Source organism: Dipodomys spectabilis, unplaced genomic scaffold (assembly GCF_019054845.1).
Source record: "Dipodomys spectabilis isolate Male_0828 unplaced genomic scaffold, ASM1905484v1 ptg000306l, whole genome shotgun sequence".
Taxonomy (NCBI): domain Eukaryota; kingdom Metazoa; phylum Chordata; class Mammalia; order Rodentia; family Heteromyidae; genus Dipodomys; species Dipodomys spectabilis.
Window position 1 is genome coordinate 3,011,806 of NW_024870983.1, and position 19,244 is coordinate 3,031,049.

Here is a 19,244-nt window from a genome sequence, read left to right on the forward strand (position 1 = left end):
ACATGGCAACTTTTCAGAAAAATTGAGGTAGCAATAAATAAGTCCTCCTATTCCATTTTGTTACTTTAATGACTCATGAGCTATGCGACCCTTACATTAGCAACCCCTTTCCATCTGTGTAGGTGTATTTAGTATTAGGAGAGACTGAGATTTTTAGAAACCAAAAGGGATCAGGTATGGAAAAACAACATAGGAGGAGATACATTTATCACACAGAGATTAAGAACTAGCCTAAGAGATTTAGAATGCTAAAGAATAAAGAATGCTAAAGAATGAAGAATAAGCCTGGTTGATAACTAGTTCTTCAATAACCAAAAATGGTTCCCTAGAATGGTTTCTGGTATGCACTAGTTACTATCATTTTTCCTTTCTTCTAGAGTTATTCCTTCTCTTGTCCCAACTGATAATTTGCCTCTGCCTTTTTGATGCCATGACTGACCAAAAAGATTTCCAAATCTCATTTAGACTATCCTTCTCATTGTGATTAGCAGTGACCCCCTCAAAAGCCTGGAATCTTCGAATTTCCAGAATTAATCTTCACCTGACATCTAAGCACATTCCTAGCATTAATTGTTGTGACCTAATGAACTAAACTTTTTTTTTCAACACAGTATCCTAATATAGGTAAAACACACGAGTTAGGGAGTATTGTCAGCTATTAGTATGGAAGGAGCAATATATATTCCAAGTATGGATTATTTATTTTGTATTTACTAACTAAATATTTTTTTATGTTTTTTGGTTTGTTTTTTTGCCAGTCCTATAGTCCCTGGGCTTAAACGCAGGGCTAGGGAATTATTCCTGAGCTTTCTCTTTCTCTCATGGCTAGCACTCTACCACTTGAGGCACAGCACCACTCCCAGTGTTTCTTTTTCTGTTTATGTGGTACTGAGGAATTGAACTCAGGTTTTCATGCATGGTAGGCAATCACCGTACCATGAAGCCACATTCCCAGAGCTCTAAATGATTTTCTTAATATGGTATTATATTTTCATTCCATAACTATGTATCATAATTTTGGCCAGTTGCTAGAAAAGGACGTAGAAAACAATATTAAGTCCAATAAGGCTGGATGGACAATGAACAACTGTCACAGTCTAGCCAGGGCACAGAGGGGCTTACCTCATAGGGCTGGTTCAACAGGCTGACTGAGACAGTTTCTGACCCACAGCCCACCTCCAAAATGAGAGGGCCACCTTGGGTTCCAGCCACATAGGGACACTGGGCCACCTCTTCAGCACCCATTCAACCAGTTCCTGTCAAAGAAAGAGAGAGAGAAAAGAAGTCGGAATTACAATTAAGCCGGGTGCCGGTGGCTCAGGACTATAATCCTAACTAAGTGTGTGAGGTATGATGAACATGGTTCATAGCCAGCCCAGGCAGGAACATCCATGAGACTCTTATCTCCAAAGAACCACCAGAAAACTGGAAGTGGCACTGTGGCTCAAGTGGTAGAGTGCTAGTCTTGAGCTGAAGAGCTCGAGGACAGCACCCATGCTCAGAGTTCAAGTCTCACGACTGACAAGAAGTGGACTTCCCACCACAAGAAGTGTACTGAATACCACACATTCTCGTAGGAACCATGGCAAAGAAGTCAGGCTGAGCTTTCTGTCAACTGGAGGTCATGAGTTGGTCACCTGGCTTCTCCGTGCCTCATTTTCCCCAGCTACAAAACTGAACACAGTGAAGGATTTCCTTCCTCATGGGAATAGGATAATGATGAAAGAGAATCATGTTTTGTTTCATAATCCCGAACATGTCACACCACTAATAACAGGCCCCATCTGAGCCCTTTCCCAGTTATCTTACTGTCGTATGCTCACAGAATTGCCAAGAACCTTATCTGACATCCGCTCCCTCTGTGCCTGGCCCTGCTCCAGAGATCCCCCTTTATTGATCCCTTGTTTCCTCACAACTGACCCAGGAGGAGACTGAGGTACAATGGTGGAGGACCAACCCAGAGCTTTACGGCTGCTGTAAACTAAGTTTGGGACAATCATCTAAACCGATGACTGAGCATGGTGCTATATGTCTACCATCTCAACTAAGGAGGACCGGGCCTCGTGGAACACATCTGTCATAGATAGGAGGACCACGATCCAGCCCAGCCTGAGCACATATTGAGTGAGTCTCTATCTCTGAAATGCCCAAGACAGAAAGGCTTGGATACCGTGGTAGAAGACCTGACTGGCAAGCCTAAGGCCTTCAGTTCAAACCCTAATACACCAAAAAGAACGAGAGTCCCAGTGGCAGAGGCTCATTTGTATAATCTTAGCTACTCAGGAGGCTGAGATATGAAGATCACAGCAAAAGATTTAAAATAGGTTTGGCCTCACCCATCAGAAGTCATGATGAGAAAACCCAGAGTCTGACCTATGCTGGTGCACTCCATAACAGCAGGGCTCAGATCCTTACTAAGTGCTGGCCATGCTCTCTGTCTGCCTGGGAAGCCAACCCCTGTAGGCTCCATACTCAGGTCCTCCCAAGCTCCAGCTGCCACCAACCAGGCCCAAAGGAGTAGACAGCTCCAAGGCACAAAGGTCCCTTGGTCTTATCATTTAGTGTTGCTGAGTCCCCTTCGAGCGTCTCACACTTCCAGGCCCCCAGACCTCAGCCACAAAACCCATGCATCCCCCAAATGTAGCAGGCAGAAGTTACCAGAGAATCCAGCCTCTTATTAAACCCACATCTACACACACACACACACACACACACACACACACACACACACACACACACACACAAATCCAGACCAGTGACAGAAGACTCCTCCATGCAGCACCTGCAGTTTTCCAAATGATCACTCACCTGAGCACAGTCAGATTATACAAGGAGGAAGATGATATCTCTCTCTCTCTCCTTCTCTCTCTCTCATGCACAGACACAGACACAGACACACACACAGACACACACACACACACACACACACACACACACACACACACACACACACACACACACACAGTCTCAGAGCAGTCCCTCTCCAGAGTTTGTTAGTTCCTCATGTGGGACAATGTACAAGCTGGAGCACAGGGGTTCCCTTAGAGGAATCAGGGGCTCCCACCCAAGTGGAGAACCACTCTAATGATGTAGCACACACACACACACACACAGACACACACACACACACACACACACACACACACACACACACACAGAGATTCATAGCAGTGCCTCTCCAGAGTTTGTTGGTTCCTCATCTGGGACAATGTACAAGCTAGAGCACGGGGTTTCCCTTGGAGGAATCAAGAGCTCCCACCCAAGGGGAGCACCACGCTAATGATGCAGCGCCACCCTGCCTATCCCTTTCTCCAGGGCCAGATCCTTGACTCACCATTCACCAAAACCCTAGGCCAGGACGCTGGGTGAAGGAGTCCCAAGACAAGTGGCTCCTCAGAGCCAGGAGAGGAAATAATCAGGGGCTCATGGTGACCCCAGAGGGGTGTCTGACCCCAGGTGGGAGCAGTATTGGGGAAATGGATGGGGTCCTATAGGCTACATACATGGACTTTACTCCCTACTTCCAGCATACATGCTTCTGGGCCACATGGTAGATTCGTGGGAAGGACAAGGAGACCAGATGGATTGGGAACACCAGCAGAAACTGGCAGAGCTGGGAAATGTGATCACTCTGTCAGAACTGTTGACAGTTGGGGGAGGGGACAGGCTGGGTATATGTGTATGTGTGTTTGCGGGGGTGTTTCTCCCAGATATTCACATTCTGCTCTGACCCCCAACACTCTCACTTCCCTAATGGGCTCTTCTGGGACCCTCTCTTCAGGTGAAATTGTGACATGGCATGGAGGACAAGCACTCACATAGCAAGAGAGACCTATCTTCTGCATCCAACACTCCCAACCCCCAGAAAAAAGGGAAAGACCCAAGAAGGCAGATGTGGAGGTGCTGCTCCCCACTTCTGACTAAAGCCACCAGGTTCCCACCAGGAAGAGGAAGCGTGCAGATCTATGGCTGTGTGGCTCCCACTGCTCCAGGCCAGGGGCTCTGTGGTGCCCCCTCCTCACCCATCCCTACATCTCCCTTTTTCCTGGGACACTGGCAGCTAGGGATGGGGTGGGATACCCTGCTCAACACCCACTCCCACCCCCACCCCTGGGGCACATTTGTGGCAGAGCCCTGGCCAGAGTCTAGGGCATGGGGGAGCCGGAGGTTCAGTCGGGAGGGGGGGGGAAACGTGTGGTGTGGGGGTCACAGGGGATGGGCCCAGGAGGAGGCCACTCACATGTGCTGCTGGGAGAAGCTGTTGGAGGCAGCTCTGGGTGGGTTCGAGCAGTGAAGGCAGTAGCATGGCAAATACTCAGGCCTGGAGCAGAGACAGGGGGACCTGGACCAGGTCGGGGCCACAAGCCTGCCTGTGGTATGCCTTCACTTGAGGACTCCAAGAGGTGCCATGGGTCCAAGCAAGCAGTGCTCGGTTTGAAATGCAGTGCCACACGGAATGCTGAAGGGGACCGGGGTGTGGGCAGGTGCGTGGCGGGGCTGAGCAAGGTCTCTCCTCCTATGGCTTGAGTCTCTTGATCACCACTCAGCCACCACTACCTTCCTCAAGAGTTGGTAGTGGTGTCAACCAACAGAGGAATCCCAGTGCTATCAGGCAGCATGGAATTTGGGTGTGACCACCATCCTTGTATCCCATTGGTCAGAAAGAACCATGAAAGAATGGGAGTGTGGCCGGAATCCTGTGATGCAGGCAGAATGGGTAGAGTGAAGATGACAATGGCTCCCCCAGCCCCTTTCCCAGGGAACTCTGTCCAATTCAGTTGGGGACAAGAGGGTGACTGGCTTTAGATTGCTGTGTATGTCTGTTTGTTGTCAGTCCTGGACCTTAAACTCAGGATCTAGGCAAAGTCTGTAAGCTGCTTTTGCTCAAGACTAGCCCTCTACCACTGGAGCCACACAGCTCTACTTCTGACTTTGTTGACATTGAAGTTGGACAGGGGTCTCATGGACTTTCTTGCCTAGGGTGACTTTGACCATGATCCTCTTATCACAGACTTGTAAGTATAAAGGAGGACTGTTGAGAGCCACTGGTGCCTGCCTAATCATTGGTCTTGCTGATGTTCTGGCACAGACCTGTGAGGACTCTATCCTCGGGTTGAAGTAGTGGGAGCTGGAGCCCACAGCAGGAATCCTGGTCTTGCCACCTTCAAATGGAAGGAGAACCTAAGAAACTCATTCTTATCCATAAGATTACCCATGGAATGTGATCAATGTCAAGATTGAATGAGTAGTTCTTGAATGATTCTAGGATCAAATTATACACAATTATATCCTAGGACACTGATCGATTTTAGTTAATACTTCATTAAGCATTTAAACAATCACATTCATTAAATGGAGGCAGAATGAAATACCTAAGAATTCGACCTCACATCTGCCAGGATTGGAATTTGAACTCATTGTCTGGGTAACTCTGTTGCACTGTGTGGGAAGGGGAAGCTTGCCTCCTTGAAGTCAGGAAATTCAAGTCTGTTCTTTAGTCCTGAATTGGATCCCCAGCACTAAAAAACATCCTATTCATGTACATTTTAAATATATGATTTATATTCATATACATATGTTCACTCCATATTACACTCAGTATAGTTATTCTTTTTTTGTCTTTTTCTTGTATTGACCGTTTATTTTATTGACTATTATGACACATAGAACATTGATTACATCGATTACATAGGATTATAGGTCTGCATATGTATTCCACTTTATACTTGACACCCAGGACTTTCAAAGAAAAGGAAAAAAAATGCGTCACCATCAGCGTCTTACTCCACAATTAATTGTTTGGGAGTCCTGGCATCTGAACTCATGGCCTACAAGGCCAAATTCATGAATGGGTGAGTGTCAACACTCATCCTGGGGCAAATTGAGCTGACAGGCAGTTCCCAGGACCTGAAATCAAGCCCCAGAGGTTGACAAAATATGAACAGACTGACATGCGGATGACAGTACACTAATAAAAATATGTTTATATAGTGCCAAAGATGTCTATACATTATTCAGTTATATAGACTACATTCCTACAAATTCTGGGGTATTTATTATACCTCCATGTAATTAATGTTATTGTTTTCATCCTTAATAAACTATTAATTAAAATCAGTGTCCTGAAATTATTGCGTTCCTGTAAGTAATAGTATTCTTTTAATGCTTCATAAATATTAAATAAAATCAATCAGCTTCCGCAAATCATCTTGTCTAAATTTATAGGAGAATCATTCACGATCAACTCATTCAACCTGACATTGATAACATTCCTATGGATGGGAACGAGTCTCTTAGTATCTCATGCCATTGGTAGGTGTCAGGACTGGGATTTGAAATCAGGGCCTATGTTGCCACGTGGTCCTATGGTTTCCCCGATAGTCCACCAGCCTTCAACAATGCAAGGTAAAATACTCTTTGCAACAATGTCATTCGGACCCAGGAGGGTCACCTCACAAAGGAAGAAAACATAAAAAGGCCATCTCCACATTTTTCCTGTAATTTTTTTTTCCCTTCAAGGCCTAGGGATCTAGGATCCCAGGATCAGCTGTGGGTCCAGTGGCTGCACCTCAGTCTAGGGCGATCGAAGCTGAAGCAGAGTTGCCACGACCTGAGTTCAAGCCCCACTCTGGGAAAAAATAAAATAAAATAAAATTAGCTCCCTGGATTGCAATTTCCACCATTTATTCTGCCAGGTTTTGGATTTGAACTCAGGGTCTGGGTAAATCTGCAGTGGATGAAGGGGAAGCTCACTGTACTTGAAGGTAAGAATTTCAGGCCTGTTCACTAGGCCTGAATTCAAACCCAGCCTTTGAAAACATACTATTTATATAAAGATAGGCTTTGTAATTACCTATAGATGTTCAGTCCATACAAGTTTGGTGTGGTTGATCCTTGTATTTATTGTTGTATTCATTTATTTACCATTGATTTTACTATGATGACACCCATTCCATTTATTACATTAATGACATCCTATCACATAGCATCTAGATTTGTAGAAGTGTTCTCCATCATGCCTGACACCCAGGACTCTCAGAGAAAAGGAAAACAAGTTTCACACTCAGCTTCTTACTCCATGATCCAATTGTTGGTAGTGCTAGAATCTGAACTCATTGCCTAGCAGGACTAATTGGCAAATAGGTCAATGTGAACACACCATCCTGTGAGCAACTAAGGAGGAAGGCCATTCCCAGGATATGACATTGATCCCCATGGTGGGCCACAATAGTTATAAATTCATTGTTTAAACATAGGATCTATATTTACATATATGTGTGGACAGCATCTCGTGTTTGGTGTACTTCTTATTTTGTGTCTTATCCATGGAGATATTGTGTATTTACTGAGTATGGTAACAGATATAACAGTGTTTACATGGATGACAACCTATTGCCATGTCTATAGGGTTTCTTATGCTTTCTCCATCCTAGTTGAGACACAAGACATTCGCAAGACAGGAAAATACGTGAATCGATTGGCTTCTCACATCAGGATTCATATTTTCACTGTGTTGGGATTTCAACTCAGAACCTAGCAGGCCCAATTGAGGAAAGGGTCAAGGTGAGGACACAGGTCTGTGAGCAATGAAGGAGATAGGCCATTCCCAGGACCTGACATCGAGTGCCAGGGAGGGCCAAATAGTCATAAATTCATAATTTAAACATAGGATCTATATTTACATACATGTGTGGGCAGCATCTTGCATTCAGTGCACTTGTTCTACTTATTTTGTTCCTAATTCATGGAGGTATTGTGTATTTTATTGGTGACAGGTAAAACTGTGCTGACATGGATTACAACCTGTTCCCATAGTTATAGGGTTGCCTATGCATTCATTTTCCATCCTAGTTGAGATCCAGAACTTTCACAGGAGAGGAAAACATTTGCAACGACTGGCTTCTGACATCAGGATGAAACTTTTGTCAGTGCTGGGATGTGAATTCAGGTCTGGGTAGCTCTGTTGAACTGTGATGGAAGGGGAAGCTCACCATCCTTGAAGACTAGAATGTCAGGCCAGGTCCAGGGCCTGATTTGAAGCCCCAGCACTGGACAAAATAACAAGCCCACCTTTTTAAAAAATAGGATCACTCTTTACCTACAGGTATGTTATGTAACTTGCATTCAGTGTAGTTATTCTTTTTATTTTATGTCTTATTCATCGATGTATTGTATGTTTTATTGAATATGCTGACAGATATAATTGTGCTGACATGGATGTCAACCAATTCCCATGGCTATAGAGTTGCCTATGTAGTATTCTCCATCTGAGACCCAGGACTTTAACACGACAGGAAAACAGATGGATCAATTGGCTTCTCACATCAGGGTGAAGCTTTTGGCAGTGCTGGGATTTGAACTCATGTCTTAGCAGGCCCAATTGGTGAATGGGACATGGTGAGCACACCACCCTGTGAGCCATTAAGGAGCTTGGCCGTTTCCAGGACCTGAGATCGATCCCCCCCAGAGTGGGGGCCAATATAGTCATAAATTCCCAATTTAAACAGAGGACCTCTATTTCCATACATGGGTGAGCAGTACCTTGCGTTCTATGTGGTCATTCTCATTATTTTGCCTTATTCATTGATGTGGTGTATATTTTCTTGAGTATAGAATGACAAATATAACTGTGTTGACCTGGATGACAATCTATTCACATAAGTAGAGAGTTGCCTATGCATTCTCCATCCTAGGTGAGACCCAGAACATGCACAGCACAGAAAAAAAAGCTGCAAAGACTGGCTTCTCACATCAGGGTGAATTTTTGGCAGTGCTGGGATTTGAACTTGAGGCCTAGGAGGCCCAAATGGCCAATGGGTCCACGTGCACACTCCAGCCTGTGAGCCATGAAGGAGCTGGGCTGTTCCCAGAACTGAGATCAAGCCCCAGGGAGGCCACAATAGACATCAATCCATCATTGAAACATGAGATGTATATTCACATCTGTGTGTGGACTGCATCAATCAGTTAGTGTAGTTATTCCCTCTATTTTGTATGCTATTCATGGATGTAGTGTGTATTTTCTTGAGTACATGATGACAGGTATAACTGTGCTGACATGGATGACTACCAGTTCCCATGGCCACAGGGTAACCCATACATTCTCCATCCTAGCTGAGACCCAGAAATTGCACAGGAAAAGAAAACAGGTGCAACGATTGGCTTCTGACATCAGGATGATTCTTTTGGCAGTGCTGGGGTCTGAACTTAGGGCCTAGCAGGTCCAAGAGGTGAATGGGTCCACGTGAGCACACCAGCCTGTGAGGCACTAAGGAGCTAGGCTGTTCTCTGAGATTGAGCACCCAGGTGGGGGTAGGGTGAGGGTGCACAGCAGTCATCCATTCATAAGCTGAAGGTAGTATGCAAATAAGTACATATATAGAGAGAGTAGGAGAGATGGCCACCTGTGATGGAATTGAATCTACTGTGTGACTACCGATTCTTGGATCTTTCCTGATGCCTCCGTTTCACAACTGATGATTATTGTCATGCTTCATCAAATCTTCATTGCAAATAAGCAATACCCCATGATTCTTGCCTATCATTTCCTACTCCCATCACGTATGATCTACTGATTCAATGATGACATCAATCGCATTCCATAATTCTTCCTAGGTCCATAAACTAATATATTGGGATCTCCCTCCATACCATCTTAGTATGGTGGCTGAATTCAAGCCTCAGGCCTGGAAAACATACTCCTTATATACATTTTAAAGATAGCACTTATACTTCCATACAGATGTTCAGTCCATATCATGTTTAGTGTGGTAGGGTTTATACTTCCATATAGATGTTCAGTCCATACCGTGTTTTGTGTGATTATTCATTTTATTTCTTGTTTTATTCATTTATTTACCATTTATTTTATTGACTCTGATGACACCTATACCATTTATTATATTATTTATATCCTATCACATAACATCTAGATTTTTAGATGTGTTCTCCATCATGCCTGAAACGCAGGGCTCTCCCAGAAAAGGAAAACGTGTCACAGTCGGCTTCTTAATTCAAGATTAAATTTTCACAGTGCTAGGATATGAACTCAGGGCCTAGCAGGCCAAATTCATGAATGGGTGAGTGTAAACCTGGCAGCCTCTAGCCAGGTGGTTCCCAGGTGCTGAGAATGAGCCCCAGGTTTGGCCAAAACAGTGATACATGGTAAAAAGTGCCAGAGCGGACTGTGAATTATTAAATGACATCTACTACTTTCCTACCAACTCTTAGGTATTTATTATACTTCCATTGAAGCAATATTATGCTTTTCATGCTTAATAAACTATTAATTAAGATCAATCAGCATCCTAGGATTCTTGCATCCAATTTTAGACTAAACCAATACACGAACTATTCTTTCAATCAGTATCCTATGCATAGGAACGAGTTTCTTGGGATCTCCACCACTGGTAGGTGTCAGGACAGGGATTTGAACCTGGGGCCTATATTGACAGGTGGGCCTATGGCTTCCTTGATAGCCTGCCAGCCTTCAGCAATGGCAGGTCAGGTCCACTTTGCAGCTGTGTCATTCAGAACCAGTAGGATCACCCTGCAAAGAAAAAAATTATAAACCTCCCAACCCTCTGCAGCTCACTACTTTTGGTGCTGTTCCACTTTTTTTTCTTCCTGCAAGCCCTCTTGGCTTGGGATCCCAGGATTTGCTATGGGTCCAGAGGCTGCAGCCCAGCATAGGGATATCAAAACTTAGGCAGTATTGCCATGATCTGAGTTCAAGACCCGTGGTTGGCAAAAAAAAAAGAACAAACAAATAAATAAATAATTTATTTATTTAACTAAATTAAAAAATAAAGCTCCCTTATTTGGAATTTCTGCTAGTTTTGTTTCCTATCCTGGCATTTGAACTCAGGGTCTTGGTAAATCCATACCAATGTGAGAGAAGGTGCAGAGTCACCACTACTTTAGTTCAAACCCGTGCCAAGCCAAAATTAAAAAATTAAGTCACTGATCTTGGCAGGGGGAGGTAGTTGTGGAGATGGGAGGGAAGGGATAGTAGGGGGAAAACAAAGGAAGGGGCAACAATGCTCAATAGGAAATGTACTCATTATTTTGTTCATATAACTGTAACCCCCTGTACATCATTTTTACAATAAACATCATACAAAAAATAAACAATGTAGTGCTCAGAGAAGCACTTTGGGGGTAAAGGAAAGATGCCTGAATAGCTATACAAAATTCTACACTGCTTTTTTTTTTTTAAATGTTCAGTATGGAACTGAATAAACATAACTGCTTTCATCAAAGAAAAATTGTCTCTGTCTTGGAAATGGGGCCAGTATTTCTGCTATTGCTGGGATTTGATCTCCCATTCCAGGTAACTCTTTTGCACCACGGGTAAAAGCAAAGTTTACTGTCCTTGAGGAAAACAAATTCAGGCTAGAGTTCCCAGGGCCTGCAGTAAGGCTCTGCAATGGAAAAATAGTTATGGTATATACTTACATATGTATGTTTATTACATAATATGATTATTGTCATTGTTTTTTATTTATTTTATTTTTATTTTATTTATTTATTCATTGTTTAATGTATTTAGTATTATTACATACATATTTATTACGTTTCATACATCTATTATAAAATTATAAACAATAATTTAGGACATTGAGTCATTTTTCATTAATACTTTATTAAGTGTTGAAACATGATACATAATTAAATGGAGGCATTTGTCACAGTCATCACATGTTTAGAGTCTGTCCCAAGTATGAGCTTTGTCTTATTCATCTTTGGACAACTTCCTACAGGGATTTCTTTAAATGATTTATACTCAGAGACTTTTTCTTGAGGATAGGCAAGTTGAGGGATAAAATAGTAAGAGTGAAGCTGGGAATGTGGCTTATAGGTAGAGAGCTTGCTCAGCATGCATGAATGCCAGGGTTTAAATCCTCAGTGCCACATACTCAGAAAAAGCCAGAAGCTGTGGAATGGCTCAAGTGGTAGAGTGCTAGCCTTGAGAAAAAGAAGCTCAGAGACAGTACCCCGGACCTACGTTCAAGCTCCAGAACTAGCAAAAACAATAGGCCAGATGCTGGTGGCTCACACCTACAACCCTAGCTAATCAGGAGGCTGAGACCTTAAGACCACAGTTCAAAGACAGCCTAGGCAAGGAAAGCCTGTTAGACTCTTACCTCCAATGAACCACAAAAAGACCCCACGTGGAGCTGTGACTCAAGTGGTAGAGTGTTCACCTTGACCTGAAGGACTTAGGGATAGTGCCCAGGCTTGAGTTAGAAATACATACCTGGAAAAAAGTGAGGGTTAATCAAAGTACTTTTCCTATTTGTTAATTATGAGAACGTTTTCTGGAAAATGAATGCTGGTGTACACCAGAATTGGAGTCAGAGCTCAATGTTCAAGTATAGAAGATCTATATGCTCAGGCTCTCTATCTTTAGGATTATAACCTTGTGTGCTACACGGTTCTGAAAGGTCCAATGTTGAAAGGGTTAATATGCTTCCCAAGCCCTTTATGATGAGCAGTTGACTTGTATTTTCAATGTCATTACAGTTCTGAACTTAGCAGAGCAACAGAAACTCATGCTTGTCACCCTTGTTTAGGAGACTGAGGTCTGAGTATCACAGGGTGAAGACAGCCAGGGCAGGAATATCCATGAGGCTCTGACTTCCACTTCACCACAGAGAAAGCAGAAAGGGACTCATGTGGCATAGTGCTAGCCTTGAGTCAAAGGCGTCCAGGGAAAGAGCCTAGATCCACAATTCAAGCCCAAAGACTGAAAAACATTTAAAGCAAAGGACAGAAAAAGAAGGAAAAAGCCAGTAACTCCTTTTGGGTTTGATCAATATATTTCTATCTTGGAAGCTCCTGAGGAGCTAACAGGACAAGCACCAAAGAAGAACATAGTCTTCCTGTTCTGTGGTTATGTGAAGGTGATGCTGGTGTCCTGGCACACTGCAGAAGGCTTCATGGTTGGGAAGTGTTCCCTTCTTTCCTACTGACATCCAAGACCATATTCACCTATCATATTTCTTTCTTTCTTTCTTTCTTTCTTTCTTTCTTTCTTTCTTTCTTTCTTTCTTTCTTTCTTTCTTTCTTTCTTTCTTTCTTTCTTTCTTTCTTTCTTTCTTTCTTTCTTTCTTTCTTTCTTAACAATCTCTCTCTCTCTCTCTCTCACTCTATCTCTCTGTCTGTCTGTCTATCTATCTACCTACCTACTTACCTGGTATCTCTTTGGCAGTTCATGGGCCGAACTCAAGGCCTTGGCACTGTCTCTAGGACTCTGCTACTTGAGTCACAGCACCAATTCTGGATTTTTCTGTGTATGTGCTACTGAGGAATCAAACCCAAGGATTCTTGCATGCTAGGCAAACACTCTCTCACTAATCCACATTCCCAGCCCCCTCATCTTTTTCTTAATGGTAGTTTTTACATAAGTACACTACCATTTTTCATCCCCAAGTTAATTTTTCTGAATACCTGTTATAAATATGAATACTGATCTTCTCTTCCCCTCCCTGATTTGTGACTGTTTCTGTGTTGGCCACATAATAAAATGTAAATTAAGGCTGCTGAGAGCTTAAGTGTGCATCATGTAAGGATGCAGGCGTGGAGCCTTGGAAGAGAAAAGCGATGGGCTTGAAATGAAGAGAATGGTACAGTATGCGCAACGAGCATATCTGAAAAATAAATCAGTAAGTAAAAGCAGAAGCATTGCCTATGGTCTGTTTGCATTCAGGGAAGTAATATACACACATAAGTTGGTAGGAGGACACTGATACATAACTTGGCCTTCTCTTTTTGAATTTTTTGTGGGCATCCCAGGACTTAAACACAGGGTCCAATTCAATGAGCTGTTTTGCTCAAGGCTGAGGCTCTACCACCGACAGAGCTCCACGTCTAGCTATCTGGTCGATAATTGGACATAAGCGCCTCCCAGGCTTTCCTGCTTGCTCTGCACAGTATCTCTTGCTTGGCTTTCTCTCTCAAAGCTGGAGCTCTACCATCTGGGCAACTGCTCCACTTATGGTTTTCTGGTGGTTAATTGGAGATAAGAAGCTCACATACTTTCCTGCTCAGGCTGGCTTTGAATGGTTATCTCCTGAGGAGGATTTAAGCACCTTTCCTTAGGGATTCGCTGAGATGCCACTCCATAAAACCTTTAGTCTAAATCTTGAGAGGAACTAGAGAAAAACAGAAACAGGAAGATGCTTCTAGTGTGTTCTAGATACTTGAGGGTGTAGACAAAAACATTTATAATTATTAGGTCATTTTATAGACAAAAGAGCAATGCAGACAGTCTGAAAATCGCTCAAGGTTTCAGTCCTCTCGTCCTGAGACAGTAAATTCACTGCAGCTCAATGCTAAGTGACCAAACTGGCATGTCCTGTGGAGATTTGCTCCAACATCCTGGGACATTTATTTCTCATTTTTGGCTTCAAACCTTTGGCCAGAGGGGAAGATGAGGAGAGAAAATCCTTCTCAGAGAAAGCAGCTATAAAGAACATTGAGTAGTTTACTTATAAATTCAAACCATTGGAATGACCCTGTTAAGAAGTCAGAAGTCCAGAGTAAAAATGAAGAAGAAAAGAAAGGCAGTTGCCAATGGCTGCTGACTGTAATCCCAGCTTCTCAGAAGGCTAACATGTAGAGAACCTTAGTTTGAATCCAGCCAGTGTAAGAAAGTTGACAATATTATATCTATGAGATCAGAGAAAAACCCAGAAATGGGGCTGTGACTCAATTTTAATGTGCTACCTCTGAGCAAAAGGAGCTCAGGGACAACAGCTAGGGTTAATGTCCAACCACAGGACCTGCCCCCCACCAAAAAAAAAAAGACCGTGTAGCTCCATGTATTGTACATGGATGGATGTATCCTTATAGGTGAATCTCCAGAGTAGCTATGATGAATGGACTGAACTAGGAAATTTGTTTTCAATACAATGATTTCATGGCACAGAGAGGGCTTTCAAGACATTGCATGTTCCGGGGCTCCCCTCACTGTTCCCAGTGTACCCTGAGGGTTACTAGGCATCCCAGGCCTATTGGAAGAAGTCTCTCATTGTCTGGACAGGCAGACAAAAGGACTCACTCCTGTGCAGTGGTGAAACAAACTACTCTATCTGGGCCAATTAGTGAGGATGAGTGTGGGTAGGCTCTGAAGGTCAGGAGGAAAAGGCCTCTTTGTACCCCAAGCTATCTCTCTCACCAGTGCTCTGTTTTGAAAGGAAGCCTTCATTTATGCCACCATCCTAGGGAGGCCAAGTTCCCTGCACTTATCTTGCCTTTGTGAGACTATATTCTAGTGATCAGATATATTGTTCAATATAAATCAGGAGTCCTTCTGGCAGACAACTAGGGCACTGAACCTAGTGAAATGCTTAATTGCAGTCGATGATGGGCCTATAATGACTCTCCTAGGTTTCTGGAACCTTGGGAAATCCAAGCACATGTCAGACATCACAAGGCTTCCTGTCATCTAGGGTTGGTGAAGCTCATAATGTTTTGAAACATTTGACCTCTCCTAGTTGGGCCCTGGGTGGCTAGGTTTTGGGGTTGAACACAGCGCCTGGGTGTGAACATGAGATCAGTGCAGAAGCCCAGTGCTCTACCATTTGGTGTCACAGCTTCACTTCTGGTCTGTGTGTGTGTGTGTGTGTGTGTGTGTGTGTGTGTGTCCGTGTGCATGCATGCATACACGAGTCCTGGAGATTGAACATAGGACCTAAGCAGTGTACCTAGTTTCTTTTTTTTTTTTTTTTTTTTTACTTTATGCTTTTCTTTTTTCTTTTTTTTTAATTGTGAAAATACTGTACAGAGGGGTTACAATTACATGGACAAAATAGTGAGTACATTTCTTATCAAGCATTGTAGCCTCCTCCTTTGATTACCCTACCCATCCTTCCCATCCTCCCTCCCCCCAATCCCCACCCAAGTTGTAAAGATCGTTTTTGACATGACAACTTGCATTCTCATTGTTGCAACAGGTCCACCTGTATCCTTATTTAAACGACTTGTTTTTCCACTTCCCCTCCACAAATTAAACCGACATCAAATACAGTGAAAGCATGGGTTATGCTGTGGGGGAGGGACATACAAAGCAACAAAGATATAATCTTATAATAGCGTTAGAAACAAATGCATGAAAGAAAAAAACATTTCAAATAAATATCTTGGGGTTCATTTTCCTAACATCACCTTATCTGACCTTTTCTGCTTGGCTCATACATATACTAGATATTGCAAATAAGGGAAATCATGGGACATATGTTTCTTTGGGCCTGGCTTATTTCACTTAATATAATTTTTGCAAGTCTTTCCATTTCCTAACAAATGGGGCAATGTCATTCTTTCTCATGGAGGCATAGATTTCCATTGTGTATATATGCCACATTTTCTTGATGCATTCATCTACTGAGGAGCATCTCGGTTGGTTCCAGATATTAGCTATGGTAAATAATGCTGCAATAAACATAGTTGTGTTGGTAGCTTTAGTGTGGTCTTGTTTGTAAACATTTGGGTAAATGCCCAAAAGTGGGATTGCTGGGTCATAGGGGAGCTCTATGTGAAGTCTTTTGAGGAACCTCCATATTGCTTTCCAAAGTGGTTGAACAAGTTTACACTCCCACCAACAATGCAGTAAGGTTCCCTTCTGTCCACATCCCCTCCAGCTACTGTTGTTATTAGAGTTCTTGAATTTTGCCATTCTAACTGGGGTGAGGTGGTATCTCAATGTTGTTTTGATTTGCATTTCTTTTATGGCTGATGTTGAGCATTTCTTCACGTGTCTATTGGCCATCCTTCTTTCTTCTCCAGAGAAGTTTCTCTTTAAGTCTTTAGCTCACTTATTTACTGGGCAGTTGTTTCTTTGGAGAGTTGTTGTTGGGGAATTTAATTTTTTGAGTTCCAAGTGTATTTTAGATATGAGACCCTTGTCTATTGTATGGCTAGCGAAGATCTTCTCCCAATCCGTGGGCTCTCTATTGATCTTGCTAGCTATGTCCTTTGCCATGCAAAAGCTCTGCAACTTCATGCAATCCCATTTGTCCTTGTGTTTCTGGGTCTCTATTAAGAAAATTTCGGCCTGAGCCAAGGAGACCTAGGGTTTCTCCTATTCCATCCTGTAATGTTTTCAGAGTGTCTGCTTTGACTCAGAGGTCTTTGATCCATTTGGAGTGGATTCTGGTGCAGGGTGATATATAAGGATCTAGATTTAGTTTTCTACAAGTAGTTAACCAATTTTGCCAGCACCATTTACTGAAGAGGCTGTCTTTCTTCCATTCTATTGATTTAGCTCCGTTATCGAAGATTAGATGGCTGTAGGTCTGTAGGTTCATTTCTAGGTTTTCAATTCTATTCCATTGGTCCTGAGGTCTATTCTTATGCCAATACCAAGCTGTTTTGATTACTATGGCTCTATAGTAGAGTTTGAAGTTTGGTATTGATATTCCTCCAGCAGTGTTCTTTCCGTTGAGGAGCGTTTTTGCTATTCGGGGTCTTTTTTTGTTCAAAATGAATTTTCGAATTGCCTCTTCTATTTCCTCTAAGTTCTGTTTTGATTTCCTTTTTCAGGATTTTAAAGTTTTCATCATAGAGGTCCTTCACTTCTTTGTTCTCTTTGAGTGTTCTCAGCCTGGTCACGCCATTCCTGCCTTTCCCTTTGAGTATTCTCAAGATGCTCAAGCAAATCCTGTATCAGTGTTTGAGTAGCTTCCTCACGCTTATGATATTCTTCTATAAACTTTTGGATTGCCTCCTCTCTCTCCCTATCACACTCATACAGAGTCCTTGTTGGTTTTCAATCTTTTCATTTATCATGTTTGACAGCAGTGTTTTTAGAGCTATTTGGGAACTCTCCTCTGGATTATTCATTATCTGATCTGTCCCCTGATTATCAAGAGTGGGAGTTGAGATACCCTTACTTGCCATTTTTCTTGTGTTTTCCGGCTTACTCTGCCCATTTGAGATGAAAATAGCACCAGTTTTGTGCTAGAACACTATCTTAAGGCAAGCATCAACCAAAGTCTGAATTTGCAGAGTCAATAGTCTACAGATACAATCTAGTTCAACAGATACATCTATTCAACATCAAACAACTATATATTAATGGGCTACGTACCGCAAAGAAGAATTTGGAAAACCAGAAATTATTCGGTTTAGGAAGAGATGTGGGTAAAAAATAGGAAAAGAGTGATGTGGAAAGGCACAGGGAGAGTTAACTAAGTCCTAATCTAAAAGCAGGAAATAGGTTGAGTAGGATGAACGTAGAGAGAGAGAAAAAAAGAAGGAAGAGAAAGGGGAAAAAAAGAGACCAGAAAAAATAGAAAAGTAAAAATTAATAATATTGTGCAGTTACGAAACCAATCTATTTAGAGGAGAATGTGAATATAATGAGAGAAGGGGAGGGATATAAAGGAGATGTGACGAACTTAGAAATAAAAATGCTTAAAATATTATATAGGTATAAAGAGGTAGTACTGCTATTAAGGAATTTAAGTCTCAGAGGTTTTGAATTGAGTAATAAATTTGTGGATTAAGTGTCTACACAATGGGAGATAGGGTCTAATAGTCAACTACGGGTTTATCTGAGGATGTTCAGGACAACAATTAAGTCACATAAAGAAGAACGAAAGAGAGGAAAAGATGAAAAGGATAAGAAAGGAAGAAAAAAGATCAGAAGTTCAGTAGAGCTAAATAAATAACAAAAAGATAATTAAAAAAAGAGAAAGACAACAAAAAAGAAAAAAAACACACTCACACATGTATTTCTAAAATAAAAATTATAAGAGGAAAAAAAGTTACTGGAAAACAATTTTTTTCAAAAAAGGCAATAATTAAAGATTAAAAAATTTTAGAAAAGAAAAAAAATTTTTATATAAGGTACCAAAAAAAGAAGAAGAAGAAGAAGGAGGAGGAGGAGGAGGAGGAGGAGGAGGAGGAGGAGAAGAAGAAGAGGAAAAAAGTTCTTTGATTTTTTTGGGAGGGGTGGGAAAAATCCTGTATCTCCCTTGTGTCCTTAACCAGCCTCTTGTTGGAGTCTCTGGTCTGCTTGTGGACCTATGCTTCTTTCAGCCTTTCTTACTTCACTTAATATAATTTTTTCCAAGTCTTTCCATTTCCTAACAAATGTGGCAATGTGATTTTTTTTCCTTATGGAGGCATAGAATTCCATATTTTATATATATATATATATATATATATATATATAAAATATGGAATTCTGTATATATCACATTGTTTGTCTGCAAATCATCTCAGTTGTGGAGTTCTTA